The 21,016-nt window shown below is 44.2% G+C and overlaps 1 pseudogene across 1 annotated transcript; it reads left to right on the top strand.

Annotated features, from left to right (window-relative positions):
- Window positions 1-17,942: 17,942 nt before the first annotated feature.
- Window positions 17,943-20,970, top strand: LOC307096517 (set1/Ash2 histone methyltransferase complex subunit ASH2-like; annotated as a pseudogene). The gene is made up of 2 exons: window positions 17,943-18,539; window positions 19,670-20,970. The product of its transcript is annotated as a set1/Ash2 histone methyltransferase complex subunit ASH2-like (transcript).
- Window positions 20,971-21,016: the final 46 nt, after the last annotated feature.

Raw genomic sequence — 21,016 nt, forward strand, 5'->3', positions numbered from 1 at the left:
TGAGGGGGAATATAAGAGAACTGGGGGGCTACCAATCTGAATCTGTGCCAGTAACCAGTATTCTGACACACATTCTTGCTAGTATAATTAAGCCCCATTCTTATCATTAATGCTTGTCCAGCCTTGCAGAACCTGTTTCTCAGAATACTTCCACATTATAGAGGCCACAAACCATGAACCATACACAACCCCCAGAGGGGGTTGGCAGTGCTGGCACCAGCCAGGCCAGGCCTTTGGGTATAATCTCACTTCCCCCATTTCAAGCCCTTGAAAATCCAAAAGCCTGGTCCATATTTGGGAGACAAAGAAACTAAGGGAAAGCTTCCCCCACATTCAACACTCAGGCTTTGGAGACTGACTCCCCTGAGTCACCACACTAGTGCATCTTCAATAAAGGCGTCTTTTTCTGAATCCTCTGAGTGCCTGGCTGATTGTTCTCCCATGCCACCTGGCAGCTTATCTGCAACATAATCTGGTGCATTGGCTGGGAGATACCAGTCGAGCTGCCCACTTAGGGCACCATTGGTAAGGGGCAATGGCCAGGTCCATTCTCCCGGTCCCCTGACTATGGGGAGGCATGCCTCTACTGACTTACTGGGTCCCAGTCCTCATTGGCCCCAGACAACCGGGGCCCCCGCTTGCACCCCAGTGGACTCCAAAGAGGACAGAAAAGCCCTTTCCAGAACCAGACTTCTGACCAGTGAGTTTTTCCCTGGGGACCAGTCTGAATTCAGGCCTGTCTTTCAGGACAGAAGAGGTGACTGATCACTGCCTAGGCAAAATATTTGCCTCAGTTCAGGGACTTTCCATGGGTGGAAGTCAAAACTCGTACTGGCTGGTGTGAGAATGTGAGTGTGAGAGTCTGCATGAAGTGAAAGTTACCTTGTGTTTGTCCTGCATTTCCATTCACTGGAAGGTATTACATGATTTAACTGCAAATATAGCAAGTAGTTCCTCCAAACCCACTGTCTTAGAATGTATGTTAAAGAATTTTAAGAAAGGTTTTACTGAGGACCATGGGGTGAAGTTAACCCCCAGGATGTTAAGAAATATGTGTGAAACAGACTGGCCATCGTTTGGAGTGGGATGGCCAGTGGAGGGCACATTGGATATCCCCACAATCAGGAATGTTTACAGAGTTATAACGGGAGACCCAGGTCATCCCAACTAGTTCCCCTACATGATTAGTGGCTGTAAATAGCTCAGCTTAAGCCACCTTGGATCTGGCTCTGCATGTGTGAGAAAGGACAGAGTTAGGTTCTAGTGGCAGGAGAAAAGAGGCAGGCCCCTAAGAAGGAGAATAAGCCTCCTATTCTCCAGGAACCCCCTGAGGAAGCCCCACCAGTTTTACTACCTCCATATGTGTCTCAAGTGGCACCCAGTGCTCCTTTGCCTGGTCAGGGAAACTTAGATACACCACCTTCTTCCATCTCTCCCCAATAGGACTCTCCAGAGCCAGTTGGACAGCACCTGTGCTCAGGTGATCAGGGACCCAGGCCACCCCCAGCTTTCCAGATGCCTCTCTGGGAGATTCGGGGTCCCCAAGTGCTTGGAGAAGATGGGACTCTACAAGAGGGGGGGATTGGTCCTTTACTACTAGCTTTTTTTCCATGACCGATCTCCAGAATTGGAAACATCACCAACTTATTCTGAAAAACTTCAGGCCATGATAGACCTCCTAGAGTCAATTTTCCAGACCCATAAGTCCACCTGGCTTGACTGCAAGCAGCTCCTTTTCACTCTCTTCAACACTGAGGAGCACATAAGAATAGTAACAGAAGCTCGGAAATGGCTCCAGGCCCAGGCCTCAGAAGGGATAGTAGACAAAGACAGATGGGCCAGGAAGGCCCTCCCAGATGAGGAACCAAGAGGAGACCTGAACTCAGAAGATGGAAGGGCCAACCTAGAGAGATATTGACTAGCCTTCCTCCAGGGGCTCAAGGCCAGGGCCAAGAAGCCCACCTATATGGCCAAGACCTCTGAGGTTTCCCAGAAACCTGATGAAAGTCCAGCAGCCTTCTATGAGACTCTGTGAGGCATATTGGATCTATACTCCTTTTGATCCTGGAGCCCCAGAATATCAAACTATGGTCAATGCAGCCTTTGTAGGTCAGGCTCAGCCCAATGTAAGAAGAAAGCTCAAAGGATTTTTAGGAAAAAACGCAACCAAGTTTTTAGAAATAGCAAACAAGGTTTTCATCAACTGAGACAGGGCAGCTAAGAAGGAAGCGGAGGAGAGACTGAAAAAGAAAACAACCTTGATAGTGGCTGCTATTAAGGAATCAAGCTCCCAGACATATAAGAAAGGGAAACAACAAGGACTTAGTCTAGGGGGAAGAAGGACAAACCTTAAGCAGGATGAGTGTGCCTAATGTAAGGAATCTGGACACTGGAAGAATGAATGTCCAATCCGCCAGAAAGGGGAGTCAGGGTCATCCAACCCACCCAGCCGCTACAGGCCGGAACCACCTGATGCAGATCTAATTGGGCTGGTGGCAGCCAACTCCTAGTAAGACAGACCAGGCTCTTTTCAACTGGGCCCCCATGAGCCCATTGTCAGAATGAAAATTGGGGCCAGACTGTGAACTTTATGGTCGATACAGGGGCTGAGCACTCAGTAGTCACTCAGAAGGTAGCTCCTCTCTCAGGAAAGGAGGTCACCATTATTGGAGTTACTGGGGACCAGACCTGTAGACTGCTCTGCCACCCTCACTGATGCCAACTTAGTGGCCACCAAGTAATTCACCTTTACTTGCCAGATTGTCCAGTGCCTCTAATGGGTAGACACCTTTTAGCCAAGATGGGGGCAGAGATTACCTTTGCCCAAGATGGCTCAGCACAGTTGCACCTAGGTGAGGAGACCTCTCCAATGATCCTGTCCTTAGCAGTGTCCAGGGAGGAAGAATAGAGACTTTATACCTCCCAGTCAAAGACTCACCATTAGAGCTTGAATGAGAGGAAGAATTCCTGCTGGTCTGGGCAGAAGGAAATCCCCCTGGTGTGGCCAAGGACCATGCCCCAGTACTAATTGACTAATTGACCAATATCCAATTCCAAGGGAGGCACGCCTAGGAATCCAGGTCCACTTAGACTGGCTGCTTCAGTGGGGACTTCTTAAACGGTGTCAGTCTCCATGGAACACCCCTCTCTTGCCTGTCAAAAAGCCTGGGACTAATGATTACCACCCGGTGCAGGATCTGCAGGCTGTTAATGATGCTGTTATAACCCTGCATTCAGTGCTGCCGAATCCCTACACTCTTCTGGGGCTCATTCCATCAGAGGCAGAATGGTTTACATGTCTAGATCTGAAAGATGCCTTTTTCTGCCTTCAGTTGGCACCCTCCAGTCAGCCCCTGTTTGCCTTTGAGTGGGAAAACTCAACTTCAGGGGCCAAGGAGCAGTTCACCTGGACCAGACTGCCACAAGGGTTCAAGAACTCCCTGACTCTTTTTAGCGGAGCGTTAGCAACTGATCTGTCCAAATTCCTAGGACAGGACTTGTGGTGCATTCTACTCCAATATGTAGACGATCTCCCACTGGCTAGTTCCATGTGAGTTCAGTGGTGGGAAGGAATGAGAGCCCTTCTGAGACTCTTAATCAAAACAGGTTACCAGGTGTCTCAAAAAAGGCACAAATCTGTCAGAGAGAAGTCAAGTACCTAGGTTTCTGAATCACCTGAGGGAAACAAAGACTAGGGACTGAAAGGAAGCAGGCAGTATGTGCTATTCCAGTCCCCAGAACCTAGTGGCAGATTCAGGAATTTCTGGGAGCAGCAGGGTTTTGTTGAATTTGGATCCCAGGGTTGTCAGATCTAGCTAAGCCTCTCTAGGAAGCTTTAAAAGGAGAGGAGAAGGCACCCATTGACTGGGGTCCTGAGCAGGAAAAGGCCTTCACCACCATAAGGCAAAGCTCACTGAGGCCCCAGAACTAGGGATCCCAGATATGACACAGGATTTTAACCTCTTCATTCATGAGAACAACAGGGTAGCCCTAGGAGTTCTAACCCAGGAGTTTGGACCCTGACAAAGACCAGTAGCCTATCTTTCCAAACAGATTGACCTGGTTGCCTCCAGGTGGCCCCCATGTCTCAGGGCCTTTGCAGCCACAGCATTATTAGTCAGAGAAGCGGATAACCTTACCCTGGGACAGAACTTAAATGTTCAAGTACCTCATGCTGTTGTAACCCTAATGGAAGCTAGGGGGCAACACTGGCTAACTCTTGCTCAAATGACTCAATACCAAGGGCTTCTATGTGAAAATCCTCAGGAATGATTAAAAGCAGTGAGAACTCTTAATCCTGCCACCTTCTTACCCATCACTGAGGGAGACCCTGAGCATGATTGCCTAGAAGTTCTAGAGGAGGTTTATTCCAGCTGGCCAGATCTAACAGACAGGCCTCTGCAGAATCTTGACCTGGTATTTTACACAGATGGAAGCAGCTTCCTAGATGAAGGTAAAAGACAAGCCGGATATCCAGTAATATCAGACTTTGAGACAGTAGAGGCACAGACTCTGCCTGAATGATGGTCAGTGAAGAGGGCAGAACTTTGGGCTCTGGTCAGAGCCTTATAACTCAGCAAGGAAAAGCATGCTAACATTTACACCAAGTTGCGCTATGCCTTTGCCATCCTGTATATCCATGGGGCTATATACAAGGAAAGGACTCCTGACCACTGGAGGGAAAGGAATAAGAAAACCAGAATGAAGTCCTAAAATTACTGGAAGCAGTCTGGGAACCCAAGGAAGTAGCAGTCATCCTCTGTAAAGGTCACCAAAAAGGGAAGGACTCAGTGTCAGAAGGAAACCATTGTGCAGACACAGTAGCTAAGCTAACTGCTAAAGAACAAGTAGTGCTGCAGCAGATCATGTTGGCTCCTGAATTACTTAAGCCTCTGAAATATACTCCTCAGAAAGAGGAATATGCCCAGCAAGAAGGGGGTAAGAGGACGAAGGAAGATTGGTGGATACTCCCAGATCATAGGGTCTATGTTGCGCTATGCCTTTGCCAGAATAGTTAGCCCATAAGGTAGTCCTCCGGCAGCATGAACTTACTCATTTAGGGAAGACTGCTCTAAAAGCTTTGTTAAGCAGATACTACCTAATTGCCCTTCTCTCTTTACGTGCCTCAGTCTCTCAGCGCTGCCTCCTCTGTGCACAGAACAATACCAAACAGGGTTCTGTAGGACCAATGGTAGTACAGCGCTGTGGGCAAGCTCTCTTTGAGGACTCAGAGGTAGATTTTACAGAAATAGGGCCTCATAGAGGGAATAAATATCTCCTAGTCTTTACCAGGTATGTGCACTTTTTCAGGCTGGGTCAAAGCATATCTTACTAGCACAGAGAAGGCAAGAGAAGTCACTAAGGAATTGTTAAAGGACATAATTCCACAGTATGGAATGCCTCTAACCATAGGGTCAGGTAATGGCCCAGCCTTTGTAGCTGAAGTAGTACAGCAAGTAGCTAAGGCCTTATGAATTAAGTGGAACTTGCATACTGCTTACAGGCTCCAGAGATCAGGGAAAGTAGAGCTCATGAACCGGACTCTCAAGCAGGCTATGGCTAAGCTATGTCAAGAGACAACCTTACCTTCGACAGATATCTTGCCTCTTATACTCCTGCGGGTACACTGTGTCCCAAGGGCCCAGGTAGATTTCTCTCCCTTTGAAATTCTATATGGCAGACCCCCTCATTTAATTCAGCCAAAGGGAGATTTGGAGGAATAGGAAACTTAGAAATTCAGAAGCAATTATAAGGACTCAGGAAAACTATCTTGGAAGTCCACAGATGGGCTATTGACCGATTGCCCATCTCTCTAGGAACAGCTTGCACCCTCATAAGCCTGGAGACCAGGCTTGAGTAAAGGATTAGAAAAAGGAGCCCCTTAAGCCAACTTGGAAGGGACCCTACCCAGTCATACTAACCATCCCCACAGCTCTCAAGGTTGCAGGATTGAACACCTGGATACACCACTCATGGGTGAAAGCAGCCCATCAGCTGAGTGATGCCCAGCCTGAGTGGAAGGTGACCTCCAACCAGAAACACCCACTGCAGATCACCCTCAAGAAGACAGCACACTTGGCTGACCAACCTGTTCCAAGGAATTCAGATAACACCCTGCTGAATTCTTCCTTACACTGATATTTCTTTCTTATCTCCTCCTAAAAGTATTGGTATTTCTGGATAATCATTGTTTTTATCTTCCTAATAATTGTTATTTTGTCTTTTTATGAGTGTCGTCAGAACCGTAGACTAGTACCAGGAGGAGAACATTTCTGCCCTTGCTGGGACACAGAAACACTATAAATTACTACCTCCTACACAGCAAAGGAATTTATTGCTGTCCCCAGCCAAAATGAGGCAATTTCTTTTACTGTCACTAATTGCCCTCCCCTTCTTGTCTGGTATCTTAGCTGGCCGTCCAAGGTGGAGTCCCGACAACCATCCCAGGACAGAATGTTTATGTTTTAAGGAGGGCCAGACCCAGAATCTCACTGATTACAATCCTGCCTGTTACCAAGACATTGCCACTTACTGGGAATGGCAAGAGAGAATTTATATCAAAGGAGCCAATTGGTACCTGTCTACAACCTCAACTAGCTCATTTATGAAGAAAAATGACGGCATAGGTTTCAATTTTCAAAACATATGCTGTGGATACCATGGCAAAAAAGGGATCTAAAAATAACCCTGGGCCACCAGATAGGAAAAAACAAAAAGGGACAGGGTCCAGGCTGTCCCATGACCTGGACCCCTGGCTGTATCAGATACTAAACACTACTTACCATCTACTCAACCTCAAAAATACGGCTATGGTCAAGGAATTCTGGATGTGCTTATCTTTAACTTCTCCCCAATACCTAGCCACTCCTGTGTCCTTAGAGATCCTTGTTAATCTTTCTCACTCTGCAGGACTTGGAACAGGCGGCCCCACAGTTACAAATGTTGAATTATCCCAGGCAGCTCCTATGTGATTCCTAAACAGCAAAGGGATGGAGTTTGTGGGGAACGTTCCCAAGCACATATGTCCTGCCACGGTTGACAGAGGTGGATATCAAGAATGGAACTCAGTCTGGTGCCAACCAGCACCTGGAATCTTCTTCATCTGTGGAACAAATGCTTACTTGTGCCTCCCTGGCAGTTGGACAGGGAGTTGTATCCTTGCCTTTTTAATGCCTCAGATTAATATTATCCCTGGTAATCAATCCCTAGAAATGCCCTTAACAGCCTACTCTCACTCCAAGAGAGCCATTCAGATTATACCTCTTCTACTTGGGTTGGGGGTTGCAGCAGGAGTAGGCTCAGGAGTTGGATGAATATCAACCTCCACCTCTTACTACCAAACCCTCTCCAAAAGTCTAGCAGATAATATAGAGCAAGTAACCTAATCTCTAATAGAACTCCAGGATCAGATAGATTCCTTAGCAGCCATAGTATTACAGAACCTTAGAGGATTAGACTTAATTATGGCTGAGAAAGGTGGAATCTGCTTATTCTTAAATGAGGAGTGATGCTTCTATACAAACCAGTCAGGGGTAGTAGGGAACATAGCTCAACAACTAAGAGAATGGGTCAAGAAACTCTTGGAAAATGCATCTAATTCTTGGGATTCACGGCTTGGAAATCTTCATTGGCTGTCACAGCTTTTGCCCCTATCAGGGCCCCTCCTTATAATATTACTTGCACTCTTATTTGGTCCCTGCATTCTTAACTTTCTCACCCACTTTTTTTCCTCTTGCTTAGAAGCCTTCAAGCTCCAGATGGTGCTACAAGCCAGGAAATCAAAGTACCATTACAACCCTCTCAGGGAATATGAAGAAGACTCAAGCTGCTGAACCCCCATAATGATGTCCCTCCTCAGCAGGAAGCAGCTAGAGCAGTCAGCAACCCTATCCCCAATTCCTGAGTCTTCTAGAATCCCCAAGGCTAAGGCTAGCTTAAGAACCAAGAGGGGGGAATGAGGTAAACTATAAGACAACTGGGGGGCTAGCAATCTGAATCTGTGCCAGTAACCAGTATTCTGATGCACATTCTTGCTAGTATAATTAAGCCCCATTCTTATCATTAATGCTTGTCCAGCCTTGCAGAACTTGTTTCCCAGAATACTTCCACTTTATAGAGACCATAAACCATGAACCATACACAACCCCCAGAGGGAGTTGGCAGTGCTAGCACCAGCCAGGCCAGGCCTTTGGGTGTAATCTCACTCCCCCCATTCCAACCCATGTGGGGCTGCAAAGCCCTCAAAAATCTGGAAGCCTGGTCCATATTTGGGAGACAAAGAAACTAAGGAGATAAAAGGGAAAGATCCCCCACATTCAATGCTCAGGCTTTGGAGACTGACTCTCCTGAGTCACCACCCTAGTGCATCTGCAATAAAGGTGTCCTTTTCTGAATCCTTTAGTGCCTGGCTAATTGTTCTCACACACTGCCTGGCAGCTTATCTGCAAAATTTTAACTTATCCAACTTCATAAGTTTCCAGTTTTTTCTGTATAATGTTTCTTCTGTGCTTTTTCTTTTGCTTAATTTTTGTTGTATTCCTCAAGTTGAGTGAGACAGTATATCATTTTTATAGATATAGTTATGTAAAATTGTGAATATTCTTTAAATAACTACTTTAACTATATCATAGATTTTAAAATGTAGTATTTTCACTATATATAAGTTTTAGAAATTCTGTGATTTCAGTGTGCTTTTCAAAAATATTATTGTTATTATTATTACTAGACACCCAGTGCACAAAATTCATGCACAGGCTGGGTGTCTCTTAGCCCAGCCTGCACCTCTCCAATCTGGGACATCCCTCTCACAATCCAGGACTGCTGGCTCCCAACCGCTCGCCTGCTTGCCTGACTGGTTGCCACTCACCACACTTCTGCCTGCCAAACTGATCATCCCTAACCACTCCCCTGCCAGACAGATCAATGCCTAACTGCTCCCCTGCTGGCCCAATTGCCCCTAACTGCCCTCCCCTGCCTGCCTGGTAACCCCTAACTGCCCTCCCCTGACAGTCTGGTCGCCCCTAACTGTCCTCTTGAGCAGACCTGATCACCTCCAACTTTCCTACCTTGCTGGCCCGGTCACCCCTAACTGCCCTTCCCTGCTGGCCTGATTGCCTCTAACTGCCCTCCCCTGCCGGCCTGGTCCCCCCAACTGCCCTCCCCTGCAGGCCTGGGCCCCCCCGAACTGTCCTCCCCTGCAGGCCTGGTCGCCCCCAACTGCCCTCCCTTGCTGGCCCATTCACCCCTAACTGCCCTCCCCTGCAGGCCTGATTGCCCCCAACTGCCCTCCCTTGCAGGCCTGGTCCCTTCTAACTGCCCTCCCCTGCTGGCCTGGTTGCCCACAACTGCCCTCCCCTGCTGGTCATCTTGTGGCGTCCATCTTGTGTCCTCATGGGGGTGGCCATCTTTGACCACATGGGGGTGACCATCTTGTGTGTTGGAGTGATGGTCAATTTGCATATTAACTCTTTGTTATATAGGATTATTACTTTTTATCCAAGAAACCTCATGGAGAGGTATTTTGGGTTGTTTGTTTTAATTCCAAGTGGAATAGACATTTTGGTTTTGGATTTGGGGCGTTTTGTTTCTTTTCTTTTGTTTTAATTTCTATTTTATTGAATTGTAGGTAGATAATGTTATTTGTATTGTTTCTATTTTATGGAGACCTCAAAAATCATGAAAAGAGAATGTAAACCATGCCCACCATGCCATAATTTCTGATCACAGACACTGAGCATATTAAAATTGTTTTTTTTTTAATGTAATAAGTTTTGGAGTGATTTGTTATTCTGTAATAGATAAATGAAACATGGTAGATGTCAAGAACATTTATGATTTAAAAAATAAAAATAAAAACCTCTCATTATTGGTAATGACACTATAGGTCATAAAATCTAATCAGCCTTTTGATATTTCAATCCCTCTAAAGAAAATTGCCAATCATTATCATCCTGATCCTATTTAGATACATCCAGTGACTGGGAGTTCACTGATAATAACTTCTGTCATAATCAAATTAGAATTATTTTTTTCTTGCTGGATTTAGCTAGTAGAACATGGTATAAAAGAAAAAAAGTAGAGCTCTGGCCATGTGGTTCAGGTGGTTGAAATGTCATCCCATACAACAAAGGTTGGAGATTCAATTCCTGGTCATGGCACATACATAGGTTGCAGGTTCCATCCCCAGTTGGAGCACATATGGGTGGTGGGAGGTAATAAATGGATGTTTCTCTCTCATATCAATCTCTCTCTCTCTCTCTCTCTCTCTCTCTCTCTCTCTCTCTCGGTCACCCCTAACTGCCCTCCCCCTGCTGGTCTGGTCACCCCCAACTGCCCCCCGCTGCCAGCCTGGTCACCCCTAACTGCCCCCCCCCACTGGCCTGGTCGCCCCTCCCTGCATCCCCTCACCAGCCTGGTCACCCCCAACTTCCCCCCCCCCACATACCTGATCACCCCCAACTGCCCCCCCTGCTGGTCTGGTTAGCCCTTACTGCCCTCCTGCCAACCTGGTCACCCCTCACTGACCTTCCTGCCAGACTGGTTGCCCCCGAACTTCCCCCCCATGCCAGATTCATTGCCCCTCACTGCCCCTTTCTGCCAGCCTGGTTGCTCCTCACTGCCCCAAGCAGCCTGCTGTTCAATTGTTTGCTCGCCCCTCACTGCCCTCACTGCTGGCCTGGTCATCCCACACAGCCTGCTGTTAGGTCATTGCATGAGAGCATCCCGACCAATTTGCATATTACCCATTTATTAGTGTAGATTAGAATGCACCCCCAAAGACTTTCTGAACATAAGGCCTTTGGGATAACTCTCAAATTCTCCTGGTATTGACCCAAACATAATGCTAAAACTAAATGTGATCCTGTGGATAGTTGACCCATTGTTATGCCAGAATTTTTGTTTTAATGTTTGATCTTATTTACCTACAAGATGTCCAGTGCACAAAATGTGTGCACGGGGGTTGTTCCTCAACCCGGCCTGCACCCTCTCCAATCTGGGACCCCTAGGGGGATGTCCGACTCCCGGTTTAGGCCTGATCTTGCAGTCAGATATCCCTCTCACAATTCGGGACCACTGGCTCCTAACTGCTTGCCTGCCTGTCTGATTGCTCCTAACTGCTTCTGCCTGCCAGCCTGATCATCCCCTAACCATTCCCCTGCCAGCCAGATTGATGCCTAACTCGTCCCCTGCCAGCCCAATCGTCCCAAACTACCCTCCCCTACCAGCCTGATCACCCCCAACTGCCCTTCCCTGCCAGCCTGATCATCCACAATTGCCATCTTGTGGCGGCCATCTTATGACGACATCACATGAGGGCATTGCGCGAGGGCGTGATGCCACCTAGGCTTTATTATATAGGATTTTTTACACTTAAAAAAAACCTTCATGTTATTGACACTATTGCAGATGTCGCCCATTTTACCCCCTTTTGCCTACATCTACCCAGCATCTGCTCCCACCTACCTTGGCCTGCACCACAGTATTGTCTGTTTCCATGGGATATGCATATATATTCTTTAGATAATCCCTTCTTTTCTCCAGTCCCTCCACCAACTCCCCTCTGACATTTGTTAGACTGTTCCATGAATCCATGCCTCTGGTTCTATTTTGTGTGTCAGTTTATTATTAATTATATCATATGTTATTTGTCTTTCTCTGACTTGCTTATTTCATGTAGCATAATAATCTCCAGGTCCATTCATGCTGTCACAAAGGGTCAAAGTTCCTTTTTAAAAAAACATTTTTATTGAGTTTAGAGAGGAAGGGAGAGGAAGAGAGAGAAACATCAATGATGAGAGAGAATCATTGATTGGCTGCCTCCTGCTTGCTCCCTACTGGGGATTGAGGCCACAGCCCAGGCATGTGCCCTGCCTGGAAATTGAACTCATGACTACCTGTCTCATAGTTCGATGCTCAACCACTAAGAAGCCACACTGGTCATGCCAGAGTTCTTTTATATTTATTTATTTATTTATTTTTTTACAGCTGTGTAGAATTCCTTTGTGCAATTGTATCACAATTTTTTTTAACCACTCATCTACTGATGGACACTTGGGCTGTTTCCAGATCTTGGCTTTTGTAAATAAGATTGCTATGAATGTAGGAGTGCATATATTTTTTCTGATTGGTGTTTTGGGATTCTTAGAATATATTCCTAGATGTGTAATGGCTGGGTCAAAGTCAGTTCCATTTTTAATTTTTTGAGGAAACCCCATACTGTTTTCCACAGTGGCTGCATCAGTCTGTATCCCCACATCCTGGCTAGTATTTATTGTTGGTTAATTTATTAATGGTAGCCTTTCTGGCAGGTATAAAGTGATATCTCATTGTGGTTTGAATTTGCATATCCCTGATGATTAGTGACATTGAGCATTTTTTCAAATGTCTATTGGCCATCTCTATGTCCTCTTTGGAGAAATGTCTATTCATATTCTGTGCCCATTTTTTAATTGGATTGTTTGTCTTTCTGGTTTTGAGTTGTATTAGTTATTCATGTTTTGGAGATTAACTCCTTATCAGATTAATCATTGATGAATATTTTTTCCCTTACTTTGGGTTCCCTTTTCATTTTGTTGGTGGTTTCTTTTGCTGTGCAGAAGCCTTTTAGTTTGATGTAATCTTATCTGTTTATTTTTTTCCCCTGTGAGTTTATTCTTGTGTATGGTGTAAGTTGATGGTCTAGTTGAATTTTTTTGCATGTACCTGTCCAATTTTTACAATACCATTTATTGAAGAAAGTGTCTTTACTTCATGATATGTTCTTGCCTCCTTTGTCAAATATTAATTGACCATAAATGCATGGGTTGATTTCTGGGCTCTCTGTTCTGTCCCATTGATTTGTGTGCCTGTTCTTGTGCCAGTACCAGACTATTTTGATTACAATGACTTTGTAGTATAGCTTGATATTTGGTATTGTGATTCCTCCAACTTTTTTTCTTCTTTCTCATGAAATTTGAGGCTACTCAGAGTCTTTTTTGTTTGTTTGTTTCCATATAAATTTTTGGGATATATTTTCTAGATTTGTGAAATATGCCATTGGTGTTTTTAATAGAGATTGTGTTGAATATATAGATTACTTTGGGTAATATGAACATTTGAATGATGTTAATTCTTCCAATCCATGAACATGGTATATGCTTCCACTTGCTTGCATCTTCCTCTATTTCTTTCTTCAATGTCCTATAGTTTTCAGAGTACAGGTCTTTTGCCTTCTTGTTTAAGTTTATTACTAGGTACCTTATTTTTTTGTTGTGATAATAGATAGGATTGTTTCCTTGGTATCTCTTTCTGAGAGTTTGTTATCCTATATAATAAAAGCCTAATATGCTAAGTGTCTGGTCATCAGGTCATACATTCAACCAATCAAAACATAATGTGCTAATGATATGCAAAGGCCAATCAACTGCTCGCTATGATGTGCACTGACCACCAGGGGCAGACCCTCTGACCAGTAAGTTACTTTGCTGCTGGGGTCCAGCTGATCTGGATTGAGTGAGAAGGGCTGGACACACCCTGGAGCCCTCCTGCGGCCCCTCCCCCTGGCCAGCCCCACCCCCAAACGACCCCCAAAAACCCGATTGGGGGTGGGGCTGACCAGCCAACTGCCCATGGCTCCTATCCCTGGCTGGCCCCACCCCTAATGGGCCCCCATTGAAGTGGGCCAGGCAGATCCCACCTGTGCATGAATTCATGCACCAGGACTCTAGTTGGTGTATAAAAATGCCACTGATTTCTAGATGGCATCAGTTTGTACCCTGCTGCTTTGCTAAGTTCATTTATTAGATCTAGTAGTTTTAGGTGGATTCTTTATAGGGTTTTCTATGTACAATATCATGTCACATCTGAGAATAATGACAGTTTTAATTCCTTCTTTCCAATTTGGATGCCTTTTATTTCTTCTTGTCTAATTGCTGTGGTCAGGACTTCCAGCACTATGTTAAATAAAAGTGGTGAAAGCAGACATTCCTGTCTTGTTCTTGATGATAAGGGGAATACTTTCAGATTTGACCATTGAGTTTGATATTCACTATAGATTTTTCATATGGGGCCTTTATTATGTTGAGAGATAATGCCTCTATTCCTACTTTGCTGAGAGTTTTTATTATAAATGGGTGCTGGATTTTATCAAAAGCTTTTTCTGCATCTATTGATATGATCATGTGATTTTTATCTTTCATTTTGTTTATGTGATGTATCATATTTATTGATTTGCAAATATTGTTTCAGCCTTGCATCCCCCAAAAGAATAAATCTCACTTTATCATGGAGTATGATTTTTTCTTTATATATTGCTGGATCCAGTTTGCTAATATTTTACTGAGGTGAGGATTTTAGCATCTATGTTCATCAAGGATATTGGCCTAGAACTTTATTTCTTTGGGGTGTCTTTATTTGTTTTGTTTTGTTTTGTTTTTTATTATGATAATTCTGACCTAGTAAAAGAGTTTAAAGTCTTTCTTCTTCTTGATTTTGTGGGATAGTTTGAGAAAGATAGGTTTTAATTATTTGAAATTTGGTAAAATTCACCTGTGAAGCCATCTGCTCCAGGACTTTTGTTCTTTGGGTGTTTTTTGATTACTGCTCTAATTTCATTAGGTGTTATGAGTCTATTCAGGTTTTCTGATTCTTGCTGATTCAGTTTTGAAAGATTGTATGTTTCAAGGAATTCATGCATTTCACCCAGGTTGTCCAATTTGTTGGGATAGAGTTGTGCATAGTATTTTCTTACAATCCTTTGTGTTTCTGTGATGTCAGTTGTTATTTCTCTTCTTTCATTCTTTTTTTTCTATTTATATGGTTCCCCTCTCTTAGTTTTATGTGAGGCTAGCTAAAGGTTCATCAAACATGCTTATTTTTTCAAAGAACCAACTCTTGGTTTCATTGATCTTTTGTATTGCCATTTTAGACACTATGTCATTTATTTCTGCTCTGACCTTTATTATTTCCTTCCTTCTGCTTACTCTGAGCTTTTCTTGTTGTTCTTTTTCTAGTTCTTTTAGTTGTAGTGTTAGATTGTTTATTTGAGATTTTTCTTGCCTCATGAGGTAGGCCTGTAATACTATGAATATCCATTTCAGGGCTACTTTGCTGTGTCCCATATATTTTGAATTGTTTTGTGGTCATTTTTGTTTGTTTCCAGGTAATTTATTGTTTCTGTTTATCTTCACCTGAAGATATTCTTTTTCCACTGATTTTTAGAGGGAGTGAAAGGGAGGCGGGGGGGGGGGGGGGGGAGAAGGAGACACACATCGAGTGCTTACCTTCTGCATGGGGCCAGATAATGAAACTTGATCTGGAATCAAGCCTATGGACTGATACTCTACCACTAAGCAACATTAGCCAGTGCTACAGTGAATTTTTTATTTATTCCTTTATCCTTTATATTCTCAATAACCCACCCATTATTTAATAACATGCTATTTAGTTTCCATGTGTTTGAGTGTTTCTGAGTTTTTTTATTTTAATTGATTTCTAATTTCATGTCTTCTTGATCTGTGAAGATGCTTTTTATGATTTCAGTTTTCTTGAATTTGTTATGATTTATTTTGCATCTTTTTTTAAAATATATTTTATTGATTTTTTTTTACAGGGAGGAAGAGAGAGGGATAGAGAGCTAGAAACATCGATGAGAGAGAAACACCAATTAGCTGCCTCCTGCAAACCCCCCACTGGGGATGTGCCTGCAACCAAGGTACATGCCCTTGACCGGAATCGAACCTGGGACCTTTCAGTCAGCAGGCCGATGCTCTATCCACTGAGCCACACCGGTTTCGGCTATTTTGCATCTTAACATATGGCTTATCTTTAAAATGTTCCATGTGCACTTGAGAAGAATGTATATTCTGTTGCTTTTGGATAAAATGTTCTGTAAATAACAATTAAATACATCTAATTCAGTGTGTCATTTAAGATCACTGTTTTCTTATTGATTTTCTTTTGTCTGGAAGATTTATCCAGTTATGATAATGTGGTGTTAAAATCCCCTACTATGGCCCTATCCAGTTTTTCTCAGTGGATAGAGCATTGGTGTGTGGGCCGAGGGGTCCCAGGTTCGATTCCAGTCAAGGGCTCATCCCAGAGTTGCTTGCTCCTCCTTGGCCTGGGCCCTGGTCAGGATGTATGCAGGAGGCAACCAATCGATGTGTTTCTCTCACATTGATATTTTTCTCTTTCTTTCCATCTCTTTTCCACTCTCTCTAAAAATCAATGGAAAAATATCTTTGGGAGAGGATTTAAAAAAATCCCCTACTATGACTGTATTGCTGCCAATCTCTCCCTTAAAGTGCAACAGGAGTGTTTGCTTGTTTTTTAAATATATTTAGTGCTCCTATATTGGGTACAAATATGTTTACAAGGGTTATGTCCTCTTGTTGGATCTATTCCTTTAGTATTTTGTAGTGACCTTCTTTGTCTCTTTAATGGCCTTTGTTTTGAACTCTATTTTGTCACATATGAGTATTGCTACCCCAATGTTTTCTTCTGTTTACATTTGCATGGAATATTTTTTTCCCATCTCTCCACTTCCAGTCTCTGCAAATCTTTTTTTTCCAAGTTTGGCCTTTTGTAGATCACATGTATATGGTTCATGTTTTCTTATCCATTCAGCTACCCTGTATCTTTTTTATTGTAGCATTTAATGCATTTAAGGTTGTTATTGAATTGCCCTTGTGTATATTATTTGGGCTCTCCTGTTGTAATTGGGTTTTGATTTTTGTTGTCCCATATGAGTGTTTATTTACTTATTGCCATTTTCTTCTTTATGCCTATGTTCTTTTTTCTTCTTCTCAAAGTAGTCCCTTTAACATTTTTTGCAATGCTGGTTTGGTGGTAATGAATGACTTCACTTCTTTATTTTTGGTCTGGGAAGTTGTTTATTTCACATTCAATTTTAAATAATAGCCTTGCTAGATAGGGTAGTCTTCATTTCAGATCCCTGCTTTTCAATACTTTGAATACTTCATGCCAATTACTCTGACCTGAAATGTTTCTGTTGAGAAATCAACAGACAGCCTTATGGAAACTCCCTTGTTAGTAATGATCTGTTTCTCTCTTGCTGCTTTTAAGATGGTCTGTTTGTCTTTAACCATTGCCATTTTAATTCTGATGTGTCTTGGTGTGGATCTCTTTGGGTTCATGTTGATTGGGACTCTCTGTACTTCCTGAACTTGTGTGACTTTTTTCTTCATCATGTTAGGGAAGTTTTCTGTCATTATTTCTTTAAACAGGTTTTCTGTCCCTTGCTCACATTCTTCTTCTGGTACCCTACTATATGAATATTGTTATGTTTCAGGATGTCCCAAAGTTCCCTTAAACCAGTGGTCGGCAAACTCATTAGTCAACAGAGCCAAATATCAACAGTACAATGATTGAAATTTCTTTTGAGAGCCAAATTTTTTAAACTTAAACTTCTTCTAATGCCACTTCTTCAAAATAGACTCACCCAGGCCATGGTCTGGTGTTTTTCATTAAAACCCCAGGTGAATGACTGCAAATGAAAATTCTGTGCTCTGTTTTTTTAAAAAATAAAAGAAAAAATGTCTTTATCTCTGGTAGGCTTTATCTCCCCCTAGCATGTAGAAGCCCTGCCACCTTTCATCTCTGGATGTTACACGAGCCATTGTTTCTGGCCATGGTGCTCTCGACTGGGGATTCCAGCCTGGTGTCCAGGCCTCACTCCTCACAGAGGGAACCCCAGGAGCTGAGATGTCCCTCCTCATCCAGGGCCTCCCTCCTGTGGAAGCGGGGGCTATCAACTCTCACAACTCCACCCTTCCTACTAGTCTCTAGGTAGTTTCTGTTCTTCTTTTTCAAAAGTCTCCTATTAGATCAGTCATCAATTGATAATTCAGGGTTATTGTTCCCCAATTTAGTTTAATTTCCCATTTGTTTCTGGGAGGAGGTACAAAAAAGTTCCACTTAGAGAAGTCTAGAAGGTGGCCATGATGGCAGTGGCAGGAACAGGACCTGGACCCAAAGTGTGTGCAGGACCTGGCCCAGCAGCAGCTGCAAATGAAACAGCAATGGAGGAAGGGGAGACAAAGCTAGTGGTAGCAGTAGCAGCCGCTCCAGCCAGAGAGGGGCCATCTGCTGCTCCAGCAGCGGAGCCCAGTTCCGGAGAGGCCGAAAGGGAGGATTCAAACTCTGTTGATGTAAGTGGTGGTTTGGAGACAGAATCCTCTAATAGAAAAGATACACTAGAAGGTGCTGGGGACACTTCAGAGGCGATGGATACTCAAGCAGGCTTTGTGGATGAAGAGAATGGCTGACAGATGGGAGAAGTAGAGCTGCAGTGTAGGATATGTACAAAATGGTTCACAGCAGACACCTTTGGCATAGATACCTCATCCTGTCTACCTTTCATGAACAACTACAGTTTTCACTGCAATGAGTGCCATCATACTGGGAATACCTATGTCCTCTGGAAGAGAGAAAACTTGAAGGAAATGTGCCTTAGTGCTTTGGCCAACCTAACATGGCAGTCCCAAACACAAGATGAACATCCAAAAACCATGTTTTCCAAAGATAAGGATATCATACCATCCTAATATATAAAAACCCAGAATCTGTAATGACCGAAGGCTGGACTGAACACCAGAAGTCAGTCCTGCAGTCAGTGCTGGGTTGCTGTGACAACCCAGCACTGACTGCCCCGGGGGCTGTGGATGAGGCCCAGAGAGAGGCTCAGAGAGAGAGGCAGGGACTGATCTGCAGCCTCCATGGCAGCTGTTGATCAGCACTTGCCTCTCAAAGCCTCACCTCTCTTTGTCTCTGGGCCTCTGCGGGGGCTGCTGATCAGCCCTGCCTCTCTGATCAGGCTCAGAGATAGGCTCAGAGATGCTGACTGGCATAGAAACCAACCAGTCAGAACCAAATATGGGTGAACTGCGAGGAGCTAATGGCTGCCTAGGAGGCAGAGCTTTTCACGCTGACTGGCATAGAAACCGACCAATCAGAACCTAATCTGGGTGAACTGCGAAGGCAGAACCTAAGGTGGTGGCTGAGGAGGGATTTTAAGAGTAATAGCTGTTTGATGTAAGGTGTAAGAAAGTGGTTCAATTTTTTAATGACCGGTTTGGCAGTATAGTGCATATAGCTGGCTATAAGTCCAGATATAAGGATTATGTATTTTTGTCTGCCAAGAGCATCTCCTTCTGCTGAAAAAGGCTTTCCTCACCCATTTAAGCAATCCTATCTATATAATCTAACTATACTAATAAAAGGGCAATATGCTAATTAGACTGGGTCAACAGGCCATCTTCCAGACATTTGACTTCCTTCTGGACAAAGCCATGGTGGTGGGGGCCGAGGCAGAGGCAGTTAGGGCGATCAGGCTGGCAGGAGAGGGCAGTTGGGGGCGAGATCAGGCTGGCAGGGTAAGGCAGTTGGGGGCGATCAAGCATGTAGGCAGAGGCAGTTAGGGGCAATCAGGCAGGCAGGCAGAGGGGTTAGGGGTGATTGGATAGGAAGGCAGAGGGGTTAGGGGCAATTAGACAGGCAGGCAGATGAGTAGGTAGGAGCCAGCAGTCCCAGATTGCGAGAGGGATGTCAAACTGCCAGTTTAGACCCAGGCCTAAACTGAACTGGCAGTCGGACATGCCCCAAGGGTGCAGGCTGGGCTGAGGGACTTCCCCCCACCACCGTGAACAAATTTTGTGCACCGGGCCACTAGTTTATTGATAAATACTGGGAGTGCATGACAACCAGACAAAGACCTGAGAAAATGACTTGGCCAAATAATATTGTTAAAACAATGAGTAAAGAAAGAGATGTATTCTTGGTGAAAGAACACCCTGATCCTGGAAGTAAGGACCCAGAAGAAGATTACCCCAAATTTGGGCTTTTGGATCAGGATCCTTTTGGATCAGGATCTTAGTAATATTGGTCCTGCTTATGACAACCAAAAACAAAGCAGTGCTGAGAATACCAGTGGGAATTTAAATGGGGGAATTGCAGCAGGAAGCAGTGGAAAAGGAAGAGTAGCTAAGCTCAAACAGCAGGATGGAGGGACCACAGGGACCACCAAGAAGGCCCAGAGTGACCCTTTGTTTTCTGCTCAACGCCTTCCCCCTCATGGCTACCCCTTGGACACCCTTTTAACAAAGAGGTCTATCGGTATATTCTAGTGGAGCCTGATCCCCACGCCCCTGACCCTGAGAAGCTTGAACTTGACTGCTGAGTAGGAAAACCTATTCCTGGAGATCTCTACAGAGCCTGCTTGTATGAATGGGTTTTGTTAGCCTTACATGATCGAGCTCCCCAGTTAAAGATCTCTGATGACCGGCTGACTGTGGTTGGAGAGAAGGACTACTCTATGGTGCGGGCTTCTCATGGGGTCCAGAAAGGGGCCTGGTACTTAGAAATTATGGTGGATGCGATGCCACCAGACACTGCTGCTAGACTGGGCTGGTCTCAGCCATTAGGTAACCTTCAAGCTCCCTTAGGTTATGATAAATTTAGCTATTCTTGGCAGAGCAAAAAGGGAATCAAGTTCCACCAGTCTATTGACAAACACTACTCTTCTGGCTATGGCAGGGAGATGCCCTAAGATTCTATATCAATCTTCCTGAAGACACAGAGACAGCCAAGTCACTGCCCAATACTTATAAAGATAAGGCTTTGATAAAGTTCAAAAGTTATTTGTATTTTGAGGAAAAAGACTTTGTGGATAAAGCAAAGAGCCTAAAGCAGACTCCCCATAGTGAGATAATATTTTATAAAAATTGTGTCAATCAAGGAGTAGCTTACAAAGATATTTTTGAGGGGGTTTACTTTCCGGCCATCTCATTGTACAAGAGCTGCACGGTTTCCATTAACTTTGGACCATGCTTCAAGTATTCTCCAAAGGATCTCACTTACCGCCCTATGAGTGATATGGGCTGGGGTGCTGTCGTAGAACACACTCTGGCTGATGTCTTATATCATGTGGAAACAGAAGTGGATTGGAGGCAGAGTCCTCCATGGGAACCCTGACCAGGTCCCTCTTTCTTTACAGACATGGACTTTCTGGGGAATGATA

Source organism: Cnephaeus nilssonii (genome assembly GCF_951640355.1).
Source record: "Cnephaeus nilssonii genome assembly, chromosome: 3".
Taxonomy (NCBI): Eukaryota; Metazoa; Chordata; class Mammalia; order Chiroptera; family Vespertilionidae; genus Cnephaeus; species Cnephaeus nilssonii.